Consider the following 17,915-nt stretch of genomic DNA (forward strand, 5'->3'; position numbering starts at 1 on the left):
AGTGCTTAAAAGCTCCTGCAGAATGAAACTAGGAAAGTGTTTCATTTGGGTACTGTAGGTTTGCTGAATCATTAAAAAAATTGTTATGAGAGTATAATAGAGAAAATCTGAGCAGCTGCAGTGGCCTTCAGAGAACTCAGTGCTCTGAACACAAGGGTAGCACAAAGGATGTTGAGATAACCAGATGTCATTTCTGCCTCAGTACAACAAACAGCAGAACAGGTGGTCCTCAATAGAGAGGACAGGGGATTAGCTTGTCCTATCAAGGGAAAGCCAAGCCTCTTTGGCCTGATGTTCAACAAGAGGGGAAGAGGAGAGATAGACACTGATGTCTTCTCTGTGGCCAGTGACAGAACTGGAGGGAATGGCCTGAAGTTGTGTCAGGAGGTTTAGGTTGGATATTAGAAAAAGGTTCTTCACCCAGAGGGTACTAGAACAGGCTCCTCAGAGAAGTGGTCACAGTACCAAGCCTGACAGAGTTTGAGAAGTGTTTGGATGATACTCTCAGGCACATGGTATGACTCTTGGGGCTAGTTCTGTGCAGGGCTAGGAATTCGTCTCAATAATCCTTTTGGGTACCTTCCAACTCAGCATATTCTGTGATTCTGTGAATAATTACCAGTCCAAAGTGCTGATAAATTAAATAGTTGCATGGAGAAGCCTACTGAGACATGCAGCTCAGCCATGGGAGCAGAAGAGCTTCCACCCTTCAGCACCACTCACTATTGCACTGAAGGTTGGTGCTCTCTATACAGTCAGGATCCTCTGCTCCAATCCAAATGGAAGCTCCCTTACTTGTGTCATTGTTTCCAGTTTTTGAAGGGAGAGGCTGTGTAAGAAATTATCTGGGCCATCATTAACAAGAGGAAGTAGAAAATGGGCGACCCAGGCACTAGTTCCTCTCCCACTTGTCTCCTCTTGCATGCCTGGGGATGATGCCTAATTTCAGGGGCATCCTGCATCTCCTCCCAGGACTATCAGGATGGAGGAAAGCCCCAAGCCAAGGAGTGATCTTGTAGGACAGTCCACCTCCAAGGATGGAGACCAGCAGGGCAGCCATCACCCCACCCACACAAACCTGCTTTTGGCTGCTGCTTCACTCACTGTGAATGCAGCAAGGCTTTTTAAGCCTTTAACAAGTGGCACAGCGAGACAATAAAGGTTAAACAGATGTCAACTCGGCTGTGACTGGTTTGGGAAAGTTTTGTTCCCTGCCCAGCTTCAGGGCTGACTGGCAAGGCATCCTGCACATTTTGAAGCAGTCGTTTTTGTTCCTGTTTAAAGTATCGGCTCAGGCAGATTTGGTGCAACAACCAGCAAAGTCAGTCCTCACTTTCCCAGGCTCTGAAGAGAGGTCACCAGTGAGCAGGTAGATGGGTCCTAATTCCTCCTGTGAGTGCTGCCTCTTCTTCACTTTGCCTTGTTGACCACTTCAGAGGTCATCTGTAACTTCATCCTGACATGCAATTACTCTTCTATTTTTATCTTTCAGCAAAAGTTAATTTTCTATTTTTTCACTTGTCTATTTATAAAAAGAAATTACAATTTTATGCCATATTCGGTTCACTCCGGCATGGCTCTAATTAAGGCAAATGACAATCTAGCCCCCTTTATAGGCATGGAATACCCTTTACTGACTCCTCCTAAGTAAGGAAGGCTTCTAGACAATAAATAATTATTCAAATTGATCGTATTTTCTTGGCAGGAATATAGATTTTATTAAATTTGCTGTGGTTTCAGGTCCAAAACAGAGAAGCTGAACTCTGTCTTGGCTCTAAAAATACCCTTTTCAAATGTGAGCATTTGTCCATTGGATGGTGACTTGCCCATATCTGACCTGACCAAAAAGAATAGCTGGTAATGTGAATGCATGGGACTGAAATACTGAAGACTCTCTGAAGTCCGTGCTTTTGTAAAAGTTGAATTCTTGGGCTTATGACTATTAAAAAGTCAATTCAGAATGGATTTGCCATTCCAGTTTTGCTGACTGTTCACAGATTTTAGAGTTAAAGATCACACTGTAAAACGTACGCTTTGCTAATTTTTTTCTTGTGTACCTAATGGAGAATGGACCTATTTTGAATTTTGCACAACTTCCTCCAGAGATATTTAAAAATTATATAAAATTATGCCATCTCTTTAGATAATTAGTTCAGTCATAGGCTGTTTAAGAAACAAAATTGCTTATTTAAGACACACAAGTTACAGAGTTGTCAAGCTCAAAGGGGCAGTTTCAGGATTGACATTGAAAATATGACTTTGCATTCTACTCTTTTTCAATGCAAGTGGTTTTTCCCCAATATTTTCATTTCTTTTGCTATATTTTTGTTTTTTCTGTGTCATGTTAAAATGGACTCATCTATATAAAAGACAAAAGCAAGACCCTATTACTTTAATAAAGTAGGCAAACATTTGTCCCAAGTTTTACACTAAATATGCTACAACTCAATATTGGCATGACTTCACCTACAGTACAGCGTGCAGTTTTAGGCTTCACAATATAAGAATATTAAAATATTAGCATGTGTTCAAAGGAGGGCAACAAAGATGGTGAAAGGACTAAAGGGCATAGCTTAGGAGGAGTGGTTGAAGATACTGGGTTTGTTCAGCTCAGAGAAGAGGAAACAGAGCAGAGACAGTGGTGGTGATCTCTTCTTTCTGGTGTCCGGTGATAGGACATGAGGGTGACCTTACTGACAGATGTTCCACCTAGTTCCAGTAACCTGAAGTTACCTCCTGTGATATTCATTAGCTACTGTGTCACAGCTTCCTTCTTGGTTTTCTAATAGGGGTCAGGAACATGAGAGCTTGAGAGAAAAAGAGTGGGAAAGCTGACAGCACTGAGAACTGCTGGACTTTTTTTCACTGTTAATTTCTCACTGACTTTGGGGCTGAAGGAGCCTGACTGAGGCAGAGTGGTAATTGAAAGGATAGTTTACAGTGAATGATGGCTTTTTAGAGCTTGAGTGACAACAGTATGTAGAAAGGTGTTTGACATATTCTCATTTGGTAGCAGTAATCATGTTGGTCAAGAGAAGATCCTAGGATTTCTCATTGGCATTCAGCAGCCCCAAGAATTAATGGTCCCTTTCAAATCTGATAGTTCAGATTTCTGTCTGTCAGACACTGTCAAAGAATTAATTTCCTTTGTGTGGTTTCAAGTCTGGTTTTGCCTGGAGAAAGCACTTTGAACTCACTTTATCTCATCTGCAAAGGAAGATGACAGCTCTTTGCTATAGAAAATTTGCATCTGATCACTATATTATCTCTTAAAACAATCTTTTCAGCCCAAGACTGCTAAATACTCACTGCAGAGACAAGGCAGAACTCTCCTCATTGATCTGTCACAGGTTAAAGCTGTACTTGTGGTGCTTGGCCATCTAAAACACAAGGTGTAAGTGGTAGGGGACAAGGAGGGGAGAGGAGCTGTGTTTGTGTGGGGGGAATATCTGGAATTTATTGCACACTTTGTTTCTATTTTTAAAAGTATGCCTACAAAGTTCATCTGGGCTGCCTAGCCTACTCCAATATAGAAATATAGAATCATTATGTTGGAAAAGACCTCTAAGATCATCAAGTCCAACCATTAACCTACACTGCCAAGTCCACCACTGAACCATGTCCCTTAGTGCCACTTCTATACGTATGATCAGAAATACTCCTTCATTCATCTCCACCTGTGACAGTGGTGACTACATAGACTGCTCTTAAACTCCCAACTCATTTTTTTCTTTGTCAGATCAGAAGGATTGGCTGAGTCTGTACTACTGAGTAGTACAACACCACCTCTCAAAGCAGTGTTCTGCCGCTGCTATCTACATGGCTTCACACAAGCTGTATCCAATCTATTTCTATACTACATTGTCACCAGTTAAAATTGGTCTTGTTCCTCCATTTTCAAGCTGAAAAAGGAGAGAAACAGATAAGCCCCGGTTTAATTTGTTCTGGCAATTATTGGAAATCTCCCACAGAGAGAGGAGCCCTTGCCTATTGGTGTGGAATGACATACAGCCATACGGACCCAGACAAAAGGAGACCCTGCTTTTCTGCAAGTCTATTCAGGCATGTATAGACATATTGGCTGAGGTACCAACCCGTTCGCATCTTAATGGGGAAAAAAGAGAGACGAGGACCTAAAAGTAGGTGGGGGGGGAATAGAATAAAAACAGTGAAGTGAGGACTGTCATTAAAGGCTTGAAAACAAACTGTGCACTGGTGAAGAGAGTGGGAAGAAACTCTTGACTGTATAGTCCAGCAGATAACTACACTGCTGCTGTATATGTTTCAGAAGTATCAGAATAATTCTGTTATTACACATAAAGGTTACTCTAAGATTGATTCGAAAATGCAAATTGAAGATAACTGTGTTTCGTAGCTGGGCTACAAGCTAAACTTTTTTTCTTTTCTTGTTCTCTCCCTCTCTTCCTCTCCCTCCTGAAAATCAGGATTTAACATTAATTCAACCCAAATGAAAGTGTTATGATAAAACACCTCTGAGACACATTTTAAAATATAATTTCCTGCAAATTGAGTGTGTAAGTTTATTAAAAAAAAAACCAAAGTGCTAGTCAAAAAGTGAAAGAAATATATTCCATGATTGAGGAGGAAGAAAGAGGTTATTTAAGAAATAGCTGAAATGGCAGTTCTTTTTAAATTGTCATGTGGATGCTTTTAAAATGCAATGACAATGGCAGCTATTCTTTAAGGCTTTTTCCTTATACTCTGCTCCTGAGCAGAGAGAAGAAGTGTTTGTGAAGAAAATCACTTTAAATTCCAGGTAGACTTTTTCCCCCTGCCTCTGGATTAATTTTCTCAATTTATCCTTTTAACAATACTTAATAATAATTCTTATGGCCACCTGATTTGTCTACGCTGAAAACAGCTGACAGGAAGAAATGTCAAAGTTAGGTCATTACATCCCAGAAATTATTTTTTATTGCATTAATAGCATGTTACAGAAGAAGAGCTGTAATGTAAACTTAGAAAACAGCAGACCCCCTGCTTGTTTTTTAAAGAAACTGTCGAGACTGATCCAAAGCTCACTACATTGATTGAAAGTGCTTTTGCTAGCTTTGCTGAACTTGGAGCTGATGCATTGTTTATAGGGATTATAACCTCTGCTGTTGTTGTCTGCGACAAAAAATTAATAATGCACAAAGATAACAAAAATCAGCTTTCTTTTTGTTAATGGTGATTTCTATGCGGAATGATTAGAAAATAATCTTTCTGACTGACCAATGCTCTAGTTAGACAAGTTAAAAAAACAAGGGTTAAAAGCAAAAAGTATGTCACCTGATAGTTAGAAAATGCATGTGAAATTCCAGGGAAATTAGTTCTTCTTGCAATTAGTGGCTATTGTGTTTAAGCATTAATAGCCTGGGGCAAACATAATAAAGTTGCTCCTAACTGTTGATAATGACACATTTCTCAGGGATTATTACTTAATTAATAATTTGAAAGGATGGTTCATCTGAGATGAAGCATTAATTTATATGGCATATATAAGCAATACCAGATCAGAAGAACATGTGGCCTGCTTAGATTTCCCTTGGTCCTTTTGTTTCACTTCTGAGTGCCTGCTTGCCTACATAAAATACTATTTTTGCATCTGAGCTGCTTTTTTATGGGTGCATAGAGTAGTAATTTGTTCCCCCTTAGATGCTTGCACATTGTTTTCTCACCATACAGTGTCTTCTGGGTCTGTGCAGATGCTGACTTTAATTAGAAATGCTAACTTGATCAGGAAAGTACCTCTCATGCCCACTCTTTCCACCCCCTCTACACCAGAATGGGGCAACTGTTTCCCCAACACATGCATTATTCATTCCCAGCCACCTCAACATGAAATGTTTGCTATTGTTCCCACCATCCACTCATGTGGCTTATGTTCTCCCAGCATCCTTTCTAGTGAATGGTGTCTGTATACCTCACCTCGTGGGTTACTGGTCCCATTCACAGACTGGTGCATCAGTTGAGAAAGAGGCTAGATCATCAGACAAAGAGTGTCTGATTGGTTTATGATGATGTCTTTTCTTTTTCCTGAAAGTTGCTGCATGCTATAATACAAACAGAACTTTTTGTTTGGAGTGGGTTATGTTAAAAAGAGGACAGAGCTGCTGAAGCACCTGTTGTACACACTGCCGAGAAGTGCACAAGAGAAATGCAGTATGTAAACTGAACTGCTTTTGCACATGACAAAACAGAGAAATGCAAACATAGTGGAAGGTATGTTGTAACATTACTATTTATTTTTCTCAGTGGCATAAAGTACATTTTTTCTATTGCTTCCTGCTGAATACAGTGGATTGTTGAAAACCAGGAAAGATTTAGAAAGCATTGTATTTTTGTGTTGGTAAGAAACAATGAATACTCTATGTTATCTATATGTAGGCAAACTGTCTGAAACAGTGCTTCAGAAATAGTAAGTAGCTGTTTGTTGCAGTCATTGGTATCCATATAAGAGGCTCAGGAATAATTCCATTATTTGCTCCTCATAGTCTGTTCAAGTAGGCTGTAAGTTTAAACCCATGCATTACTGGAGAGTAACAGTGACGTGGACATGATATTCTTAAATAAGTTATAAAACTCTTCTAATTGAAAAGTTGATTTGTAAAATAGGCACTAAGCATATACATTTCTATTTATGCTTTCAGAAAATTCTTGTTCAAAGACCTAATCTGTGTGTCTTGACTGTCTAGTTGGAAGCTTACATTTGGAAGTAGACTAGAATGGAACTTATGCAGAGCCCATACTTCTACAATGGATCAAGATTGATTACAGTGACACAGAATTTCATTTTTATTTCAGTAGAATTTAAAATTTTCTTAGTTCACACAACATCAAAGGTGTCTTTCTAAATAAAAATCCGTGCAGCGCTCTATCTTAGGGTATATCTTATTATGTACAATATACTCAGATTGATATGTTATTGCATGAGAAACAACACAAGCTGTTTTGAAATGTGCCTTGTGGGAAAACAAAATTGCCGATATATGTGTTTCTTGGAAGAGAAAGAACAGTTACAGTGAATGAAGCTCGTGCTAATTAATAATGTTGGACAGACACTATATCATTTATTGAAATACTGAATAAACGTTAAACCAGAAATCAAAAGTTTTATTGTCCTTGACATATTTTTCCAGGTCACATTGTTCAAATTGTTCTAGTTTATTCAGTTTTAATTAGTATCAAAATGATTAGGAACTACAACTACAGAGTCCACTCTCTGAAATTAATGGTGTGTGGGGATTAACATTAAAGAATAAACTCCTGCATTTTTTTAAAAAAGCTGCAGAGACCGGTAAATTGCTGTTAAAAAGCTCTGCAAGCAAAGCAGTCTGGCTCCCATGCATGGGGAAATTCTCACTTTCTTTTTCCTATCTCTGAATCACACTGGAAGCAGTGATTATTTTGCTGCTCCATCAGGGCCATCCCTTCAGCCTCCCAGCCAACTACACTCCCCACACAGTGGGGTGGCACTATCACAGGGGGTCTGTGAGACCTTCCTGGACCAGACTGGGCAGACTCTGCTGGCCTTGGGGCAGAGGCTTTCCTCTGCCTGAATTTTAAATGTACAAACTCCACAGAGTGTCCAGCTTCCACCCAGGACAGCCACAATAAAGTCTTTCACCTTTCTTTCAAAATGACTGGAGAGGGTGTAACCCAGGCACCCACCGATTGCCCACAACCACTTATAGGCGCTTCTTAAGTCTGGGATTCCAGGTACTGTCTCTGCCAGCTGGAGCAGGTGGGAGATGCAGGCCCACAGAGCAGGTGTGGTGCACAAGATACAGCACAAGAGAAAGACCTTGTTTCAGCCTTGGCTGGTGGTGCATGAGTCTGCCTGCATGCAGAACTGGGACAATCCAGTCCTCTACATCTCCATGTCACTCCACCACACTGCAGTGCTCTCCCTATATCAGTTTTGCAAGATACCACTTCCCTATTTAAATCCTCCTGAAAATGCTGAGGCTTCCCAAGTCAGTCACACTCAGTGGTTCATTATTCTACCTTTGATCTTCAACTTGAAATTATTGGCAACTGACCTAATAAAATCTGCTCATTTCTTCAGTGCATCTCAAACTGTGGACTTAAAGGTGTATCATAGACCCCCTGTGTTAGAGCTGTCCAAGCATGTATGGGTGTGAACTGCATGCATATCGGGTTTGCCCTTCCCGGTATTGTCAAATTATGCATTTTCATGAGCATGCTGTTTCTTCTAGGTAAAATGGACACTGTGCTTTCCATATGTGTCATATTATGCTGCATTACATTATATCACTTTATTGTATAGTATATTGTATTACATTTTATTTTATTTTATTTTACCTTAGTGAAATATTAAGAAACCCAGTTTCCTTATATTGTGCAAGTGGAGATCATTCTGACATTAAAAAGTAGAAAATTTCATTTAGGCTGTATTTTGCTTATTATCATGTGATTGGCAGGGAAAATATTTCTTTAAGGAAAGATATTCTAGTGGCTGAAGTGGAGGTGATAGATTTTTGACAGGTAATACTATGAATTTATATTGCAATTCCATCCCAAGGAATGTCACAGTAGTATAAATAGAATCTGAATAAAATTTTAGTTTCTTCAGACGCATTTTCTGCCTGCCATTATTCACTGTTGATAATGAGACAATTAATAGGCTAATGGGCACAAATGATATAATATAGGCATTTGATTCTGCTCTCTAAATGCCAAATCTACAGTTGTACCTACAAAGTATATAGTTAGGTGCTGTAATTCTTTTATGTATCTTTTCTATGCCTCTGCAGAACTGTACGTCATGTCTTCGTGTTTCTGTTCACCTGAATATTCTTATTGAAGTCCACTGGAAGGTGCAAATGAGCAAAGCAATTAAGATTTGCCCAATGCAATATCTGTACAAATCAAGAGAGTAGGACAGAAGCTTTTTGGGGAAAATTTGGTTCTTAGGCTTGTCAAAACACTTCGCTTCACATTGAAACATGGCAAATCCAAGATCAAATGCAGTAATGTAGAGCATTGCTGTAAGACATCATAGGCCAAAAGTGAGAGAATCAATGCCAGCTTTAGGTGGATGTAGATAAACAGAAAAGTGAGTGTATAAGGCATGAAAATGAACACTCATATTCTTATAGAAAGTGTTGATCAATTTTTAAAAGGCAGAGGGGGTCTCTTTCATATCTTAACTGACTAATGCAAAGAAGTGTTTCTTGCTGTGCCCTTGATGTTGTACAGCAACACATGATGGAGTCGCTGGCATTAAAATTTTGTTTTATTGAAAATATGTTGTACTTAATAGGAGGGGTCAGTTAATTATTTTTGCTTGGTTACATAGACTGTGAACCTATTCTCAGAGGCAGGAATCAGTGAGAAAAGTGGGTAGATAGCCCTTATCTTCTCATATAGGGATTTGAAAGGTAATGGGGAATAATGGTCTTTTACAAAGCTGCAGGGAGTTTGGCCTAGTTAGCACTTTTGTATGGTAAGTTAGACTTTAATAAAGTATCAATTAGCACATGCAGAAACAGAGGCCCCTTCTGAATCAATAGAACACCATTTGATGGTCATTTTATGAAGGAAGGCAGCACCTCAATGTGGTTAGGGAGATTACAGATTTGAAACACAAAAGTCCTTATACTGGGATCAAGGGTACAACCTCCTGCTTGAAGGGATAATCTAAAAGAAACACCATTTAAGCATACAAAGCTCTGTATCTGATTTACTTGTCATGAAATTATTGCTGTTACAGAAATGGGGACCCACAAGGGCAAACAAAGTACAGTTGGAGTGAATGCTTTATTCCCCATCAGTCCTGCAATATGGCAATCCAGCCAAACACCTTCTGTCCTGGAAAGACCAAGTTCTTTTGATGATCAAGAAAAGCATGAGGTTTTTTTCTTCATCTTTTTTCCTAATTGTCATGAGAAACATTGATCGTTCCAGGGTTCATTTGGTATGTTCACATAAGCCTCACAATATTATCCATGCCTGATAAGGTTTCCCTCTACCACATAGTACAACCAACTGGTTTATTTGAGTAATCACACAGTAGAGGCGATTGGCGTTTGTGGATTCAGCCTAATAGAAGAGGAGATGAAGAGTTGGAAAGACCCAAAGAAATGACAGAGGTAGACTAGACATAATGAGTCCTCTGACTTTTTATTTTACATTATAAAGATGTGATTTTATTTGCATTTCAGGGTTATAGAAATGTAGGACTTTTCGAAATTACTTTTGTCTTTTGCTTCTGATACAAGATCAGAGATCAGCTAAACAGCTTCCAGTAGACTACTCTCGAGCCTTCTCTAAAAAGCTAAAAAATAATTGAGATTTAACAGTTTCTATTGGTCATCTGTTTCAATATTTCACCCATCTTATTCTTAGAAGTTTGGTTTGCTTGTAACCTAAATTCCTCTTGCTCCAAATTAGGTTTATTGCACCTTCACCTGTGCTGGAAACTAAGAAGTAGAGCAGCACTCTTTCTATTATACCTGTTACTATGCATTACAATTTTTAAAAATCTGCTTTTAAGCCCTCACCCAAATCTCATTTTTCCAGACTCAAAAAATACAATTTTTTAACCTTTTCACTTCCTGTTTTTTCAGATCTCTGCTCAAATTCTTGCTGCCTTCCTGGCAGCAGTTTGGGAGTTTGTCCACACCTCCTTTTAATATGTGATATACTGCCTTTCTGTGCTGAAGTTGCCAGTAAAATGCTCCACAGACTCAACACAAGCAACTTGCCCAACATCCTGTTGACACAGCACAGAGTGGTATTTTCCTCCTTTTGAACAACCCATGCATCAAAATGTTGGCTTCTGTTCATTTTGTGGTCATCTCCTTTACTACAATGCTGACTCATAAGCTGTTAGTCACCTCTCTATGCCTGGGCATTTGATTTTGCTGTTCCAAGGCTTGTGTTTTCCACTTGTCCTTATTGAATTATCTGGTATTGATTTCCAAACATTTTTCCAATTTACCAAGATCATTTTGAATTCTACCCCCATCTTCCCAAATGCTTACAAAACCTTCCAGCCTGGTGTCCTCCTCATATTTTGTAACTGCATTGCATCATCCAAACTGTTAGCATGAACATTGAATGTACTGGTCATGAAGCAAAATCCTGCAGGACCACTCGATGCTGACTCCCAGTTTAACACTGAGCTGCTGACAGTGGTCCTTTGAGTTGTTTTCCAGCCTGTCAGTCTCATTTCACCTGGGTCATATTGCCCTATGTTGCCTTTGAGAATGAATTGTGGAGCTGTGCGAAACATTTTATGATGGTCAAAATATATTGCATTTTTCTCATTTCACAGCAGGCTAGGGCAGTTATCTTAAACAGAGAGGAAAATCAGGCTGGTTTTGTTGTCAACTTATTCTTCACAAGTCCGTGTTGGCTATTCCTTCCCACCTTATTTTCCTCTAGATGCTGAAAATTTGGTTGTTTGTTCCAGTAACTTTCCACCTATTGAAATTGTAAAGAAGGCTCTGTAATTCACAGGTTCCTCTATCCCACCGTGTCCCCCCCCTTAAATATAGGTAAAATGGTTTTTCTCTGCCAGTCCTCTAGGAACTCACTTATCTTCTGTAATCACATGAAGGTATTCACTAATTTTGGCTGTTGCTTTACGTTGTTTCTGAAGTACCTGAGGGAAAATTCAGTGAGAAGATTTCAAAAATGTAGGTTATATGGCTTGAGAGAAGACAGAACATAATATATAATATCCCATCAATTTTCACTGGGCACTATATCAGGCTTTTGGCTAAGATCAAGCCAAGTTGATGAAGTAAAAATGGATCTATCTATTTCTTCATGCTTCCACCAAATTTAAAAAGAGAAGATGTAGCAAAAGGCTGAAAACTGGACAGAACTGAAGGTGATATTTATACGACTCCAGTTTTTTAAAGAGACAAAATGATTCTTCAGTCAAAAGGAAGAAATCAAAACTCACGCTTCAGTGCATAAGCCGATTACAAGGGTCAGCAAGGAATTGTTCTCACCATTTCCATCATCTCACAGCACTGCAGTCTTATTTTTTATGGTTAACTAAGATTATGTATCAAGTAGTATCACATTATTGACCTCAGCATTGAGCACTGGTGCTTATTCCCATTGTTCTTTATTTTCCACTTCTTCCCCTCTCTGAAATTTCAAATACAAAATATTTAATTAATCAAATTACTCCCACAAGGAGAAAGAAACAAAATTATATCAAGGCTGGATTTTTCAGCTTCACTTCGAAGCAAAATTTCCTTGTGTAACTGTCTTTCAGGCAAATTATTTAAGTTTGCATGCACATGTCTTTCAAGTATCATATATTTTCCCAGCAATGCATGTTTCAATATCTCAGAAAAATACCACATTCTCTCCTTTTCTTACACCTTCTCTCATTAGGCTTTCACTTGTATCAGACTGGAAGACTACTCCATTTCCACTTGGGATGTACTATCTTTCCAGCTTCTTGGTATAATCCTCTTTGCTGCTATTAGTTGCAGCTATTCTGATATCAAGTTTCTTTTTGTCAGAATTTCCTTCATTTCTGAACTATCACTTCCTAAGCATGTGGAGAAGGAGTTTAACTATCTGGAAGTACCAGCTACTGGCAATTTTCAAAGGCAAAAATCTCAACGTTAGAGCAGAGATCCAGTTTGACAGGCCAATCCTGTTATCTCAAAAAGTTGGAGTACAGAACTTGCTAATAAAAATGCAGATCCACAAGTAAGAAAGAATAGATTTAACAGGTATGTAAGAAGAATCTTTTTGCTGAAATACACACACAGAGGAGCTAACAGCAAACCTGCAATCTCATTTGAGAAGCTCTTCTGCAACGTATAATTGCTTTCCTTTAAGCTCTCCTATACTTATGCGTTTCTTGGCTTTCATTTGATTGCATATTTTCAATTCTGTGTCTGAATTCTTGAGAATTAAGAAAGGATCTTCTCAAACTACTTGAAGGATTACATGAAGTGGCTACCAACAATGGGAGAAATGGGCCTTGATGACCCTGCAGTAAAAGTTTGTAGGACCTTTCTGTGTTTATGTGCTGTGGTCAGGGTCTTTAATTCCTCATACACTGGCTGATGTCTCCCTGCCTAAAGAAAAGGTATGCCTAGATATTAAATAGGCACCAAATTACCTACTGGTAACCACGAGGAGCAGTGAAAGGGAGACCTTACTTTCAGGTCCATACTCAAAGTTTGCATTGATATGTACTGCCACCACTGAGTCACTAAGAAGGCTTTAAAGCAGTGGGGTGGCCTCTAGAATTTATATGCAAATAAAATGTTTCTGTAAGACTTCTGTAAGTTGAGTAGAACTACAAAACTTAGTTTATTATGGTTATGTCTTTCCCCCATAACTCTTTCTTCATACACAATAATATCAGCTCCTTCCAGCTCCCTGGTCATACCAGATAAAATACCTCAGTTACTACTCTGGAACTGCATGCAGGATGATCCCTTGGTCAAAGAGATTGTATAACTGCCCATACTTTCCTCAGTAGAGGTGTTAACCTGGGTCTCCTTTCTCTAATGTACCTGCTAATTCCCAGGGAGCAGATGGAAATGCTAGATTAACAGTTGGACTCAATGATCTTAGAGGCCTTTTCCAAGCTTAATGAATCTATGATTCTATGAAATACAGCAGTCCTTGGGATCTCTATTTGTCTTTCACAATACTAATAGAATATCAGTGCAATTATATCACTACATAAACTCATTTCTTTGGGAAATCAGACTCAAACCAGCTGCGGAAGATCCTCCCCTGTGAAGGACAGCAACCAGATGGCTCACAGCAGATAATGGAAGGATGAGAATTTTGGCCAAGAATACCTCAGCTCTTACAAAAGCTGCTATTTCATCACCATTACAAATTGAATACTAAGACAGATGGAGCATGGGGTTTTGGAGTCTCCTCTGAAAGATTCACCTGGAACAAACTGAAAAGCAAAGAGTTTGCCAGCAAGAAAAAGCCTAAAAAAATCTCCTATATTCTAGTAAATGCTAGTTCTTCTTAGCCATTAAGCAATCCAGGCAGAGGAACTGCCTCATCCAGAATATTCATCTTCCCACCTGGGAAAGCTGGAAACATGTTACAGCAGTAGATTATGAAGAAGATGGGAAATAGGTAATACATACCTATTTGTGAGGGGTAGATATTGTTAGTTAATGTCACATTTATAGAGGACAGTTAGATAATACACTCTCTGTGGAGACTGCAGCAGTAGAGTTTGAAGACCAAAATCTAGAGGCTGGCAAGCAAAGTATCTGAGGTTGTTTTTCAGGCTTTATGGAAGTTGTGCTTGCTGTATTAGAGCCATTCTGGGACAAATGAGGTCAGTACATCTTTATTTCTTCTTACTTTATTCTTTCAGCTTGAAAGTGGCCTGTGAAGGCCAGGCACTCTTATTCTGTATTTCTAGAAACACTTTGAAGCTAGGTGATAAAAACAAGGTAGACTCTAATAGTTCAGACAGAGAAGTAGGCTGTAAGACTTCTGTTTCTTTTGCTGGTTTGATTTCATATACAGTAGCTTGAAGCTGACTTCAAAATGTTTATCCTGGTGGTTAGTAGCATATGTCTTCATGCTCAGACAAGGCAATCAGAAAGATCAACGCAAGGTACAGATGCCAGTGTTGTACTTCTGAAGCAATGTCAGACTCAGGAAATATTAATTAGAGGAAAGATTTTCATCCCCTAGAGAACCTACGGCTATTTTCTAAGTTAAAGAATATTCTTTCTTGATGAACAGACACAATTTAAAAACAAACAAACAAACAAAGAAACAAACAAAAAAGAAACAAACAAACAAAAAAAAAAAATTAAAAAAATATATGTATGACCAGTCTTCGCGAACGAAGATTGGGGAAGGTCATTACCCTTCGAGCCTGCGCAGTGGATTTTTTTAGGTGAGACACAGTGTGCGCTGAACTGAGCCCACACTTTAATCCTGAGGTTCAACTGCCTGGGCAGGAAGCTCAGACGGTGGCAGCGAGGTCCTCAGGATGCAGGTTTGTTTAGAGTGACCTTCTCTTAGATGGATGGCCTTACAGGGCTGACGAGCTCCATCTGCCTGGGGAACTCCTCTGACCAGGAATCGAACCCGTGCCGCAGCAATGAAAGCACCGCATCCTAACCACTAGACCACCAGGGGGCCTACAAAAAACCTCAACAACAAAACCACAAACAGACAAACCAAAAACAACAACAAAACATCCACTACACACTATGGGCAAGTGGGTGCATACAGTAATTATGAGATAGCAAAATATTAGTTTCTGGTTGGAAAAAGAAGTAGCCCATTCCTTTCTTTTTCTTCAATAGCTGCTTGTGGAAATGGGTTGTGTTGGGCACATTTCTAATATGACAAACTGTGCATGAAATGCCAAGTTAAGCAGGAACACAGTCATAAGAAAACTAGGAAGTTGTCTTCTCTAGTGACAGCTCATAGGCCCTCACCAATCATTGGTTTTGATCTTCATGCCTGGGAAGAAATATTACCTCTATCTGATTCAGGCAGACAGCAGCTTCTCATGTCTGTCTATAGACAGGAGATAACGCTTTTTCTGTCTTTGGCATTTAGGGGGTATCAGAGAGCCTTATCATCTGTCCAGCAGCCGTGGGATAAGAAAGAGACCATTTTTCACAGTTGCATGGAAATATATGATATTGTGGGGACCAGTGTACATGAAATACAATGTTTTGTAGCTAAAGAACATGACATGCTTCCATAGCCAACCTGTAGCACAGACAGAGACAGTTCAGGTTCAAAATGCATTCCAGGTGTGCAACAGGAACAGGTTTTATCCCATAGCAGAGGCATGGCAGATCTGGCAAGGCATGTGCTCGGGATCTGAAAGAAGTGAAGGACATGAGCAGAAGGAAACAAACGAAAAATAGAGGGAAGACATTAGTACATTTTTCTCATGAAGGATTGTAACAGCTGTGAATAGGTCCTGTTTAGGGCATAAGTATTCCAATGCCTATGGCAGCAGGCTCCATCCCTGATCTTTATTCCTGCTGGCCTCTCAGCTTGCAGAGCTTAGGTGGTTGCAGCAACATTCACCATCCCATCTTCTCATTGCTTTCACAGAACCCTTGGCCCTCTGATACGCACCCGCTCCCCACTCCACACCTGACTCAGCCTTCTTTCTCTTTTATAGCACAGGAAATTCCACCCTTTCCATCCTCTCATTCTTGGCAGGATACCACAGATTTTACTTATATTGCTTTGAGGCCTAGAGACAGGTTTGAGAACAGGCTCCTATGTACAGCTGCAAAGAAAGCAAGAAAGGTCACGCTTTGGGGAGGAAAGGCTTAATGTGTTTTTTTTTAAAGTGCTAGTTTACATGAGCATTAATTCACAATTTAAAGTTATTTGTATAGGGGTTTTGAGAGAATGGCAAAAGTAGTCAGAATGTGAGAACTAGAAGGAATTTTTGCTTTAAAAAGTGTAATTAGTATGATTTTCATGTGTATTGTGTATTTTTGCACATCCTTGATGGAAGGGGGTTGTTTTATCTGGAATTTTTTTGGATTTTCCAGTGTATTTCAACACCACACTTAGTTCCTGTGGAGGCTGACTTCAACAGAATTAGTTAGACCAGCATGGAGCTTTTGAAACTCTCTTGTACTTCTGTACTGCTCTTTACAGTAGTACTTACAATGCCTCACACTGAGTAAAAGCTGGGCATCAGATCTTCCCCTGATGCAAGTTATCAGCATCATTTTATTTGGACATGTTTACTTTGTGATTCTGTGTATCTTTCATTCTTTTTGATCTCTTTATGCATCTATAACCATGGGGCTGGGATTTATACAATGGGACTCCCTCCGTCGTTCTGTGGGATTTTTCACTCTGCAGGCACTCCATAGCTTTGAAGGACTTCAGATCTCGAGCAAAATGAGTTCACTGATGTGTCCCAGGAGAGATTGTTGACTACTCTGTAGATGTAATTTTATGACAATGGATTGTATTCTGAGTTAATGTTTATGCACCATATGGTATGTTGTCAAGTTTCATTGTATTTATGAAGATCTCAATAAAATGAAGTAAAAATAAAAATACATGTTCAGGCCAAGTGTGTTTTCAAGAAAAATAACAAATACCTCTAGGTTTTTCCTTTTAATTTAAACTTATGCATAAAGAATAACAACAGGTAATAACAGTAGAACTGGCCTAGGCCAGAGATAAAAATAGGAAGTTCTGGAAGTAGTACCGAAACATTTATGACTATAACCAGGCAGCCTGTTTAGAGGTACCTAACTTAGATACTGCAAGCATTAGGATTTCATAGAATCACAGAATGGGCAAGGTTGGAAGGGCTCACAGAGGGTTATCTGGTCCAACCTCCCTGCTCAGGCAGGATTACCCTAGAGCACATGGAACAGAATTGCATCCAGACAGTTCTTGAATATCTCCAGTGAGGAAAACTCCAAAACCTCTCTGGGCAATCTGTTCCAATGCACCGTCACCCGCACAGCAAAGAAGTTCTTCCTCACATTCAGGTGGAACTTCCTGTGCATCAGTTTCTGCCCATTGCCTCTTGTCCTGTTGCTTGGCACCACCGAGAAGAGCCTGGGCCCCATCTTTTGACATCCTGCCTTCAGATACTTATAGATATTGATGAGGTTCCCTCTCAGCCATGTCTTCTCGAGACTAAACAGGCCCAGCTCCCTCAGCCTTTCCTCTCAAGAGAGATGCTTCAGTCCTTTAATCATCTTCATAGCTCCAGGAGCTCCACATCTCTCTTGTACAGAGGAGCCCAGAACTGGACACAGCACTCCAGGTGAGGCCTAAAAACGAGACAAGTATTGCATCAGTTGCTTAAGAGGTTTGAGCTCCTGGATCAGTGGAGACTCCATCCCTAGCAGGTGGTGTTAGGCACCTATTGTGGTGGTCTGCCTGGTGCAGAATACAGCCCACAG

At 39.6% G+C, this 17,915-nt stretch overlaps 1 protein-coding gene and 1 long non-coding RNA gene across 3 annotated transcripts in view; one reads left to right on the plus strand and one right to left on the minus strand.

Moving 5' to 3' along the window:
* The window catches only part of CDH20 (cadherin 20), a 121,537-nt gene that overhangs the window by 60,263 nt on the left and 43,359 nt on the right, over positions 1–17,915 (plus strand). The window contains exon 1 of one of the 2 annotated variants that reach the window (XM_064662333.1): positions 6,041–6,225. The exons of the other annotated variant lie outside the window; for it this stretch is intronic. The gene's annotated coding sequence lies outside the window, so the exon portion shown is untranslated. Of the gene's footprint in view, positions 1–6,040; positions 6,226–17,915 lie in introns of those variants that run through there. 2 annotated transcript variants of the gene reach the window in all.
* Positions 17,098–17,915, minus strand: part of LOC135417826 (uncharacterized) — a 64,945-nt gene continuing 64,127 nt past the window's right edge. Inside the window, exon 4 of the long non-coding RNA XR_010432228.1 lies at positions 17,098–17,783. This is a non-coding gene — a long non-coding RNA (uncharacterized LOC135417826). The remainder of the gene's footprint in view (positions 17,784–17,915) is intronic.

The sequence above is a fragment of the Pseudopipra pipra genome, chromosome 1 (genome assembly GCF_036250125.1).
Source record: "Pseudopipra pipra isolate bDixPip1 chromosome 1, bDixPip1.hap1, whole genome shotgun sequence".
Lineage (NCBI taxonomy): Eukaryota > Metazoa > Chordata > Aves > Passeriformes > Pipridae > Pseudopipra > Pseudopipra pipra.